This window comes from Heptranchias perlo, chromosome X (assembly GCF_035084215.1).
Source record: "Heptranchias perlo isolate sHepPer1 chromosome X, sHepPer1.hap1, whole genome shotgun sequence".
In the NCBI taxonomy this organism is placed as follows: domain Eukaryota; kingdom Metazoa; phylum Chordata; class Chondrichthyes; order Hexanchiformes; family Hexanchidae; genus Heptranchias; species Heptranchias perlo.
The window spans coordinates 21,311,557-21,324,249 of record NC_090370.1 but is presented as its reverse complement, the minus strand read 5'-3'; the positions used below and the strand labels follow the sequence as shown (position 1 = coordinate 21,324,249).

Below are 12,693 nucleotides of genomic sequence, written 5' to 3'. Positions count from 1 at the left end.
GTGTGTCTCTCTCTCTGGTGCTGGACATGAAGGTGGGATACTGTCTAATATAAACAGAGAGAATGGGGTGTCCGGGCCTCACTGTAACTGGGGATGGGTTCGGCTCCACTCCCAGTTCATGGTCATTTTCTTTTCACAGATTCAGGGCGAGAGTCTCTGTGAGACGGTAACACTGGCGGAGAAACTCCGCGTCACAACTCAACCCCAACACATGAGATTCTCCAAATCAGCTGGAATAAGGTGTTTGTGAAATGCTGAACCCGTCTGGGAGGGGATGTGTGGGGAGATAGAATCGGGAGTGGGACTGAAATGGAAGCAGGCGGGTTGACTCGTTATAGAAGGGACTGTATTTCGGCAGGAATATTACTGACTGTTAATTGTAACGGGGCTTATTTAAAAGCTCCGGGTTCCTGGGAATCCTTGAATATGAAGCCCGAGTCTGCAAGGGTTTGTGCGGACCGCTGTCTTTCGGTTCTATTATCAATAAACGGTTCGAAATTGCCGGTGGAGAAAGCTGGAGGTGGAGCTGGAAGATCAGAGGCCGCTCTCCGCCCTGTCCATCACTCTGTCTCCTCCCCTCCCGCCCTCTCTATTTGATCCCCATGTGGAACCAACGCGGGGAGGTGGACTCGAAACACGGTGTATTTGTCAATAAGGCGAAAGGCGAATCATATTTCTGTTCTCCTGGGGACCAGGCCGTTCACTGTTATTTGTTTCTGTACAGAGTTACATTTCAGTGATTCCCCAGTGAGTTTGATGCGTTATGTAAATAATCCAACAAAATAGAACAGAAACGGAGCGAAGCGCTGAATCCCACAGATGTTGAAAGGTTAGTCGAGCAGTTCTGGTGATGCTTTACGAGCCCAGCATGGCAAGTAGTTGAAATAAATACAAGAAATCTGGTGATGTGTGGACTGGGGTCCATAAGTTACCGTTTAAAGTACCGGAATGTGGTCGGTGCACCGACTCCAGTCCCATTAATACCTCATCTCGTCCAAAACGAGAAAAAAGCAGCTCAAAGCAACACTGGTAGCATGATATCAGCGTCTCCCTTCAGACAGTAACCAGTCCTTTCACAGATACAGTGGGTGGCTCTGAAAAGAGCCTTTACATCGAGTTACATCGAAACTACGGCACAGAAACAGGCCATTCGGCCCAATTGCTCTGATGCCGGCGTTTCTGCTGCTCACGCGCCTCCTCCTTCCTGACTTCATCTAACCCTATCGGCATATCCTTCTATTCCTTTCTCTCTCATGTGCTGATCTATCTTCCCCTTAAATGCATCAATACTATTGGCCTCAGCTATCCTGAGAAACCCTATCATTATCTTTAAAAATTTTATCAGGTCAACCCTCAGCCTTCACTTTTCTACTGAAACGAGACCCAGTCTGCTCAGCCTTTCCTGATAAGAATATCCTTTCATTTCTGGTATCATCCTTGTGAATCTTATTTGCATCTTCTCCAATGCCCCTATGTCTATAATATGGAGACCAGAACTGTTCGCACTATTCCAAATGTGGTCGAACCAAGATTCCATACTCGTTTAACATAACTTCTTAGCTTTTCAATACTATCCCTCTAGAAATGAATCCTAGTGTTTGATTTGCCTTTTTATCACCAGCGTCGCTACTTTCAGTAATTTGTTCATCTGCACCATGAGATCTCTTTGCTCCTCTATCCCGTTTAGACTCTTATTATCCAAACAGTATGTGATCTCCTTATTCTTCATTCTGCAAGTTTATTAATGTCCTCTTGAATTTTGACACATTCTTCCTTTGTATTAAAGACATCCCCCAATTTGATGTCATCGGCAAATTTTGAAATTGTACATCCGATTCCGGAATCCAAATCATTATTGTAAATTGTGAAGAACAGTGTTCCCAGCACCGATTCCTGTGGAACTCCACTTCCCAACTTTTGCCAGTCTGAGTACCGACCCTGGACCTCTATTCTCGGTTTTCTGTTTTGTAGCCAGCTTCCGATCCATTCTAAAACCTGTCCACGTGCTCTGAACTTAGCCATGAGTCTACAATGCGGTACATTATCGAAGGCCTTCGGAAAATCCAAATATATCACATCTACAACATGAACCTAGTCTATCTGTTCCTTCTTCAAATGATTTAATAAGTTTGGTCCTGTTATTAGATTAAATCTTTGTTTTATGTGTTCATGGGATGTGGGCGTCGCTGGTGAGGCCGGCATTTCATCCCCATCCCTAATTGCCCTTGAGAAGGTGGTGGTGAGCCGCCTTCTTGAACCGCTGCAGTCTGTGTGGTGAAGGTTCTCCCACAGTGCTGTTAGGAAGGGAGTTCCAGGATTTTAACCCAGCGACGATGAAGGAACGGCGATATATTTACAAGTCGAGATGGTGTTTGACTTGGAGCAGAACGTGCAGGTGGTGTTGTTCCCATGTACCTGCTGCTCTTGTCCTTCTAGGTGGTAGAGGTCGCGGGTTTGGGAGGTGATGTCGAAGAAGCCTTGGCGAGTTGCTGCAGTGCATCCTGTGGATGGTACACACTGCAGCCACAGTGTGCCGGTGGTGAAGGGAGTGAAGGTTTAGGGTGGTGGATGGGGTGCCAATCAAGCGGGCTGCTTTGTCCTGGATGTTGTCGAGCTTCTTGAGTGTTGTTGGAGCTGCACTCATCCAGGCAAGTGGAGATTATTCCATCACACTCCTGACTTGTGCCTTGCAGATGGTGGAAAGGCTTTGGGGAGTCAAGAGGTGAGTCACTCGCCGCAGAATACCCAGCCTCTGACCTGCTCTTGTAGCCACAGTATTTATATGGCTGGTCCAGTTAAGTTTCTGGTCAATGGTGACCCCCAGGATGCTGATGGTGGCGATGGTAATGCCGTTGAATGTCAAGGGGAGGTGGTTAGACTCTCTCTTTTTGGAGATGGTCATTGCCTGGCATTTGTCTGGCGCGAATTTTACTTGCCACTTATGAGCCCAAGCCTGGATGTTGTTCAGGTCTTGCTGCATGCGTGCTCAGACTGCGAATGGAACTGAACACTGTGCAGTCATCAGCGAACATCCCCATTTCTGACCGTATGATGGAGGGAAGGTAATTGATGGAGCAGCTGAAGATGGTTGGGCCTCGGACACTGCCTTGAGGAATTCCTGCAGCAATGTCCTGGGGCTGAGATGATTGGCCACCAACAACCACTTCGATCTTCCTTTTTGCTAGGTATGACTCCAGCCACTGGAGAGTTTTCCCCCTGATTCCCATTGACATCAATTTTACGAGGACTCCTTGCTGCCGCACTCGGTCAAATGCTGCCTTGATGTCAAGGGCAGTCACTCTCACCTCACCTCTGGAATTCAGCTCTTTTGTCCATGTTTGGACCAAGGCTGTAATGAGGTCTGGAGCCGAGTGATCCTGGCGGAACCCAAACTGAGCATCGGTGAGCAGGTTATTGGTGAGTAAGTGCCACTTGATAGCACTGTCGAAGACACCTTCCATCACTTTGCTGATGATTGAGAGTAGACTGATGGGGCGGTAATTGGCCGGATTGGATTTGTCCTGCTTTTTGTGAACAGGACATACCTGGGCAATTTTCCACATTGTCGGGTAGATGCCAGTGTTGTCGCTGGACTGGAACAGCTTGGCTGGAGGCGCAACTAGTTCTGGAGCACAATTCATCAGCACTACAGCCGGGTTGTTGTCGTGGCCCATAGCCTTTGCTGTATTCAGTGCACTCAGCCGTTTCTTGATATCACGTGGAGTGAATCGAATTAGCTGAAGACTCGCTTTTCTGATGGTGGGGATATCGGGAGGAGGCCGAGATGGATCATCCATTCAGCACTTCTGGCTGAAGATGGTTGCAAACGCTTCAGCCTTGTCTTTTGCACTCACGTGCTGGACTCCGCCATCGTTGAGGATGGGGATGTTTACAGAGCCTCCACCTCCCGTTATGTGTTTAATTATCCACCACCATTCACGACTGGATGTGACAGGACTTCAGAGTTCAGCATAGTTCCCCTTTCGCAGGACCTGTGAACACGGCGCACATGGAACTGCAGTCCTGCCCAGGATGAGCGAAACTTGGTCTTGGCCCGATCTTTACCGCCGGATTTTCCTCTTCCAGGCATTTCCACAATCTCACAAACACTTTCACAAAGAATGAAGAAATCTTCCCTAACTCGCCTTCTTATACCTTCTGGAGGAATACAGTGGGGCCACTTTTGATGGGTCTCTCTCAGAGTGTTTACACTGCCCCCTCACCCTCCCTGGTACTCTATCTTTCAACTGCTGTAATATTGTCCTTTAGCAATATTGCTACTCCTCCTCCTTTCCCTACTTCTCTGTCCTTTCTAAAGATCTTATAAACTTGAATATTAAGCTGCCATTTGTGCCCAGTTGGCAGTCAGGTCTCCGTAATAATTTAATGAAATTATTTAACTTTACTTGATGGCTGATGTGAATTGCGGCAATGTGTATTTCCACTGGTCAAGTATTGCAGGGATCGACTATCTCTTCAGTCCGATATCAGGTGAACAATTACTGGCTGTTGTGTAATTTCCATTGATTGGGGCTTGGCGTCATCGACTGGGCGGAAACGGGAACTGCAACAGAGCGAGAAAGGATCCGTCAGAAACCAGTTGAAATGAAGTACAAAATGCAACAGCCTGCAGTGCCTGTTCAGGATCTGATGGTTGGGAACTATTTTGTTGATGGCTATTTTTAGCGATGGTGGTATAGTGGTGAGTATAGCTGCCCCGGGTTCGATCCCCGGCGATTGCAATTAATCTACTTTCTTCAGAACCTCCAAATTTGTTGCCGTTCAGCTGGATTTTGTTCCCCAATCACAAACGGGTATAATTAGAGAGAAATGTTTTCAACGATGATTTATTTTCCCTATAGAATGAATGGAGGAAAAACATACTGGAAATCGTGAGTTGCCAAGGGTCTAATGAGAGTGAGGAAGGCAAATGAAATGTTAGTCTTTATTGCAAGGGTGTTGGAATATAAGAATAAGGAGGACTTGCTGCAATTTTACTGTGAGGAGATCGTGTGTAAAATTGGCCGACATTCGCTGGAGTTTAGAAGAAAGAGAGGTGATCACATTGCAATGTATAAAATTCTTAGCCGGCTTGACAGTGTAGATGCTGAGAGGCTGATTCCCCTGGCTGGAATGTCAAGAACTAGAGGTCATATTCTCAAGATAAGGGGTCGGCCATTTAGGACCGACATGAGGAAAAAATTCTTCACTCAAAGGGTTGTGAATCTTCGGACATCTCTCACCCACAGGACTTTGGACGCTCAGTCGTTGAGTATATTCAAGTCTGAGATCGATCGAGTTTTGGATTTTAGGGGAATCAAGGGATATGGGGATGGCGGGAAAGTGGAGTTGAGGTCGAAGATCAGCCATGGTCTGATTGAATGGCGGAACAGGCTCGAGGGGCCGTCGGGCCGACTCCTGCTTCTATCTGTTCTATTCTTATGTAGAGAACCTTCTATCCCAGTGTGCTGACGAAACTAAGTTAGGTGGCACAGTAAGCATTATAGATGGGAGCAGAAAGTTGCAAAGGGACATTGATAGAATAAGTGAGTGGGCAAAACAGTGGCAGATGGATTTCAACGTGGGAAAGTGTGAGGTCATCCACTTGGGACCTTAAAAAGATAGATCCGAGTATTTTCTAAATGGCAAGAAGATAGGAACTGTGGGGGAGGAGAGAGATTTAGGGGTCCAAGTACAGAATTCACTAAAAATATAAGGTGAAATGGAGATTAAATTTTGATCTTTATCTCAAGGGAACTGGAATAAAAAGGAGTGGAAGTTATGTCACAGTTATACAGAGCTCTGGTTAGACCTCATTTCGAGAACTGTGTTCAGTTCTGGGCACCGCACTCTCGATAATGGCTTGGAATGAGAAGGGGTTTTTCTCTTTGTGATTCTCTGTGATGGGAGGGAATAGGAAAGGGTTTGGTCTGTTTGGATTTTTTTCCAGTGGCAGTGAATGAGAAGGGGTTTGGTCCATTGGGATTCCTTCTGCGTGCTCTTGCATTGATACGGAGACCTGCATGTTGCCAAATTGCTTTGTGTTTAACTTTGTGCCCCCTCGTTTGAACCCTAAAAAGAAAAGCATAAATGTAATGGAACATGGAGAGGAAATTCGTCAGATATCAGGTTATTAGCGGAGCTTATGTGTAACGAGTAAGGATGGGTGATACGAGAACTAGGGGGCATAATCTTAGAATAAGGGGCTGCTCTTTCAAAACTGAGATGAGGAGAAACTTCTTCACTCAGAGGATAGTAGGTCTGTGGAATTTGCTGCCCCAGGAAGCTGTGGAAGCTACATCATTAAATAAATTTAAAACAGAAATAGACAGTTTCCTTGAAGTAAAGGGAATTAGGGGTTACGGGGAGTGGGCAGGAAATTGGACATGAATTTAGATTTGAGGTTCGGATCAGATCAGCCATGATCTTATTGAATGGCGGAGCAGGCTCGAGGGTCCGATTGGCCTACTTCTGCTCCTATTTCTTCTGTTCTTATGTTCTTATAGGGCAGGTAACTGCTCGCCAGAGAATGCCGAGCCGGATTGGCAATATCAGCTCACTGCCATTAGATGGGTACGGTCACAATACAAACCCAAGAAAATCAAATGAACCATAACTGGACATTAAATAAGAAAATGGCAAATATTTATTTCATAAAGAGATAAAATGTCACGGGCAGTTTTGTGGTCAGAAGTCGTGATTGCGTGACATTGATTGGTTGAATGTTGGACTGAAGTTTACATTCACATTTTTATTCGGTAATTCCCGTTGGGCGGATGACAGGCAGTCATTTCATTCTGTGGAGCGATGACTTGTTCCAGTGGAATGGTCATTCTGTTCCGTTTAGTGTTTCTCAGCATCACCCAGGACACGCTCTTCCTCGCCGCCAAAGCCACGGTGAGTGGTGCTGGTCTGGGCCCAGTATCACGGGGAAAGGAGTCAGGGGCGGCTTAATGACCAAACCTTAATTCCCAAAATTGATAATTTTGTAATAAAACAAAGAAGTTCGAAAACACAGTTCTCAAGCCCATCCACATCCGACAATAAAACCAACATGTGTGAGCACGTCGTCTGCAACAGGAAGTTCGAGTAATGAGGGACAAACTTCTGTCATGTGGACCAGGCCTGAACCGTCCACTAAGAAGAAAACCAAATCGGAGACGAGGCAGTATAGTGAGGCTTTTTTGAAATGTGGTTTCATCAATTGTGCAAATGCAAACCATGATCCAAAGCCCCAGTGTGTTATTTGTAGCGAGGTGCTTGTAAACGAGAGTTTAAAACCGTCAAAATCAAATAGACATTTAGAAACAAAACATGGGGATCTCGTTGATCACCCGCTTGAATATTTTCAAAGGAAGCAACGGGGATTAAAGTTATCAGCACCAGTTCTTAATCGGTCAACTGCTCTGAATGATAAGGCACAACTGGTGTCATATTTGGTCGCAAACCGTGTGGCAAAAGAGAAAATGGCCCTTACAGTTGCCGAAAAACTTATTTTTCCAGCATCTCTGGATATTGTGCGTACAATCTTCGACGAGAAGCCGACTGAAAAATTGAGAAGCATTTCTCGCAGTTATATGTCTCGGCGAATATGTTCTATTGCTGAGCATTTAGAATCCAAGCTTATTACTCGGTTACAGTCAGCCGGGGATTTTACTATCCAACTTCACGATCGTGCTGATATTTCAAATTGTGCAACACTGTGAGTTTATGTGAGATAGGTCGGAAGGTTGGCTGTATTGTCTAACTTTACCAACAAATACAGGAGCACAATATTCGAATCACTGCATGACTGTGTAGATGGAAAATACAAATTGGACTGGGCTAATTTCAAAGGAATTCCAAGTGATGGAGCAGCAAATATGACAGGTAGAAATAGTGGAGTCATGAGAAGAATATCTGAGGCAGCTGATCATGATGTTTGGAATCACTGTTTCATTCACCACGAAGCTTTGCCGTCCAAGTGTATTCTCCCTGATCTTATGGCAATACTGAAGGAAGTAGTGAAAATTGTAATTTTTTAAAAATTAAGCACACTGAACTGCAGGCTTTTTGAAGTGTTATGCTCAGAAATCAGGAGCTGAGCTTACTCATTTACTGTTTCACATTGAAGTATGATGGCTGTCACGGGGCAGAGTGCTTAGATCTGTGTACGACCTCAGGAAGAGATTCACATTTTTTCCTGGTAGAGAAACAGTCTAATATGACAAATTTGTTTTACGATGGCAGCTGGTTAATGAAGTTGTCATACCTGGCTGACATGTTCTCAATTTTAAACGAACTAAATTTGAAGTTACAAGGAAGAGGCAATGATTTGTTTCGACCTTGTGAACAGATACAAGCATTCAAAAAGTCATTAGAACTGTGGCAAGCCCGACTGAAAATTAATCACCCGAGCTATTCCATGTTCCCAACACTGTTACAACACATTGAGGAGAACAGCATCAAAGAAGAAAAAGGAAATGAAATGAAATGTTTCATACCTTTTTTTAAAAAAAGGTAATGCAATAATCATGGGCGATTTTAACTTTCATATAGATTGGACAAATCAAATTGGCAAAAATAACCTTGAAGAGGAGTTCATAGAGTGTATTAGGGAATATTTCTTCGACCAATACGTCGGGGAACCAACCAGGGAACAGGCCATCTTGGATTTGGTAATGGGGAACGAAACAGGATTAATTAATGATCTCAAAGTGAAGGATCCCTTGGGAAGCTGTGATCATAACATGATAGAATTTCACATCCAGTTTGACAACGAGAATCTTGGGATTGAAACTACTGTATAAAAGTTAAATAAGGGCAATTATAAAGGAATGAGGGCGGAATTGGCTAAAGTGGATTGGTAAACAGATTAGATGGTATGATGATGGATCAGTAGTGGCAAACATTTCAAAATATATTTTATGACTCGCACCAAAAATGTATCCCTGTGAGGAGGAAAGACCCCACAAAAAGGGTGAACCAACCATGGCTAACGAAGGAAGTCAAGGATGGTATCAGGTTAAAAGAAAAAGCATACAACATGGCAAAGATTACTGGTAAGCCCGAAGATTGGGCACTGTTTCACATCCGGCCAACCTGTAACATGCAATATTAATGCACACTGGACCTCATCTGGTCAATGAGAAACATTTAATAATAATGAACAATTGACATTGGGCCACATTTGGTCCATCTGAAACATTTACTAATAATTCACATTGGAGACTTGCGCATAACTGGCCTCAGTGAAACATTTAGTAATAATGGACACTGGTCACTGGGGCATATCTGGTCAACGGAAACATTTAATAATAATGCACATTGAACACTGGGTCTGATATGGAAAACCTATAACATTTAATAATAATGCACACTGGGCACTGGGTTACATCTGGTTGACCTGTAACATTTAGTAATATTGTACACTGGACACTGGGTCACATCTTGTCAATGTGAAACATTTAATAATAATGCACAGTGGACAATGGGCCATATCTGGTCAATGAGAAACGTTTATTAATAATCTGCACTTGACTCTGGGCTACATATGGACAATCTGATGCACTCTGGAGACTGGGGCATATATCGCCATTGTAATACACTTAATAATAATGCACACTAGACACTGGGGTACAACGGGTCAATGTGAAACATGTAATTCTAATGTACACTGGAAATTGGGTCACATCTGGCCAATTTGAAACATTTAATAACAGTGCACACGGGACTCTCAACCACATCTGGTCAATGAGAAACATGTAATAATAATGCACACTGGCCGCTCGGTCACATCTGGTCACTGTCAATCATTTAACAACAATGTACAATGTACACTAGCCCACATCTGGTCAATGTGAAACATTCATTAATAATGCAGATTGGACACTGCCACATCTCGTCAACGTGTAACATTTAATAATAATGCACACTGGACCCTGGACCACATCTGGTCAATGAGATACATTTATTAATAATGATACACATTGGACACTGCAATGTCAATATGAAGCATTTAGTAATAATGCACATTAAACACTGGGCCAACTATGGTCAATGTGAAACATCGAATCTTAATGCACACCGGACACTGCATCACATCGTGTAACATTTAATAATGCACACTGGATACTGGGTCACATCTGAACAATGTGAAGCACTTAGGAGTAATGCACACTGGACAATGGGGCACATCATCGCAGACACGGACCAGCTTTCAGATGTACGCTGACAAAACCACCGCCTCCCTTGATCCTTCCAGGTCTTTGTTTTATCAGACCGACATCGTTTTTCAGATGAGCCACAATTTCCTCTGGTTACAATTGGAGAGTCTTTGGTCCCACAACTTCCACATCATTGCCACTGATTCCAACCCCATGCCTGGCTTTCGTCTGAGGCTGATCCTGACTGTTGATAACTGCGAAGCTTCTGACCCCATACCCGCTCCATACCAAAGACCGCCTACTTCTACATCCGTAACGTCCCACCTGCCGAGCCCATCTGCAACTAAAACCCTCAGCCATGGGTTTGAAACGTCTCTGGCCTTTGTTCTCCTCTCCGGCCTCTCCACAAACTTCAGCTCATCCAAAACTCTGCTGTCCGTATCCTATCCCGCACTAAGTCCCTCACCAATCACCCAAGTCCTCATTGACCTGCAATGGCTTCCTGTCTCCTGAGCCTGCAGTTTAATTTTTCTTTCTTGTATAAGAACACAAGTAATAGGAGCAGGAAGAGGCCATGAAGCCCCTCGAGCTGCTCCCGTATTCAATAAGATCATGGCTTATCGTCGTCCTTACCCTCCCTATCTCTGTAATCTCCTCCTGCTCCACAGCCCTTCCCTCTGCTCCTCCGCCTTTGGCCGCTGTTTGAACAATGTTTCCTTTAGCTGCCCTCTTCCTTTTTATATACTTGTGGAAGCTTTTACTGTCAGTTTTTATATTTCTTGCTAGTTTACTCTCATAATTTATTGTGTCTCTCTTTATTATTCTTTTAGTCATTCTATGCTGGTTTTTAAAGTTTTCCCAATCTTCGGGCTGACAGAGCTGAACTGCAACAAATTCGGCTGCAAACTTAGAGTTTCTGAAGAAAGCAGATGAATGTAAACATTGAATTGCGATGGCCGGGGATCAAACCCGGGTCAACTGCTTAGAAGGCAGCTATACTCACCACTATACCACCATCGCTGGAAATAATCATCAATAAAATAGTTTTTACCCATTAGATCCTGAACACACATTTTGTTCTCACTTTAAACTGGTTTCTGACGGATCCTTTCTCGCTCTGTTGCAGTTCCCGTTTCCGCCCAGTCGATGACGCCAAGCCCCAATCAATGGAAATTACACAACAGCCAGTAATTGTTCACCTGATATCGGACTGAAGAGATCCTCGATCCCTGCAATACTTGACCAGTGGAAATACACTTTGCCGCAACACATATCAGCCATCGAGTAAAGTTAAATAATTTCATGAAATCATTACTGAGACCTGACTACCAACTGGGCACAAATGTCAGCTTAATATTCAAGTCTATAAGATCTTTAGAAAGGACAGAGAAGCAGGGAAAGGAGGAGGAGTAGCAAAATTGCTAAAGGACAATATTACAGCAGTTGAAAGATAGAATATCAGTGAGGGTGGGGGGGCAGTGTAAACACTTTGAGAGAGACCCATCAAAAGTGGCCCTCACTGCAATCCTCCAGAAGGTAGAAGGGCGAGCTCTGGAGGATTTCTTCATTCTTTGTGACAGTGTTTGTGAGATTGTGGAAATGTCTGGAAGAGGAAAATCCGGTGGTAAAACTCGGGCCAAGGCCAAGTCTCGCTCATCCCGGACCGGACTGCAGTTACCTGTGGGCCGTGTTCACAGGTCCTGAGAAAGGGGAACTCTGCTGAATGTGTGGGTTCCGGAGCTCCGGTCTGTCAGGCTGCTGTGCTCAAGTATCTGACGGCTGAAATCCTCGAACTGGTCGGTAATGCGGCCCGCGACAACAAGAAGACCCGCATCATTCCCAGACACCTGCAACTCGCCGTCCGCAACGACGAGGAGCTCAACAAACTGCTGGGAGGGGTGACCATCGCTCAGGGCGGGGTGCTGCCTAATATCCAGGCCGTGCTGCTCCCGAAGAAAAGCGCTGGGAGCATCAAGAACAAGTGAAGCGGCCAAGATTTAATCTAATAACAGGGCAAGGACACGAACAAACTTATTAAATCATTTGAGGAAGGAACAGAAAGACAAGGTTCATGTAGTAGATGTGATAGATTTGGATTTTCCGAAGGCCTTCGATAATGTACCACATTGTAGACTCATGGCTGAGTTCAGAGCACGTGGAGTCAGTGGACAGGTTTTAGAATGGATCGGAAGCTGGCGACAAAACAGAAAACCGAGAAAAGAGGTCCAGGGTCGGTACTCAGACTGGCAAAAGTTGGGAAGTGGAGTTCCACAGGGATCGGTGCTGGGACCACTGTTTTTTACAATTTACAATAATGATTTGGATTCCGGAATCGGATGTACAATTTCAAAATTTGCTGATGACATCAAATTGGGGGGTGTATTTAATACAAAGGAAGAATGTGTCAAAATTCAAGAGGACATTAATAAACTTGCAGAATGAAGAATAAGGAGATCACATACTGTTTGGATAATAAGAGTCTAAACGGGATAGAGGAGCAAAGGGATCTCGTGGTGCAGATGAACAAATTACTGAAAGTAGCGACGCT

The 12,693-nt window shown here is 44.5% G+C and overlaps 1 non-coding gene and 1 pseudogene across 1 annotated transcript; one reads left to right on the top strand and one right to left on the bottom strand.

The window, feature by feature from the left end:
• The window catches only part of LOC137306907 (histone H2AX-like), a 155,491-nt pseudogene extending 143,361 nt beyond the window's left edge, over positions 1–12,130 (top strand).
• trnar-ucu (transfer RNA arginine (anticodon UCU)) lies at positions 11,094–11,165 on the bottom strand. The gene has a single exon. It is a non-coding gene; the product is annotated as a tRNA-Arg (tRNA).
• Positions 12,131–12,693: the final 563 nt, after the last annotated feature.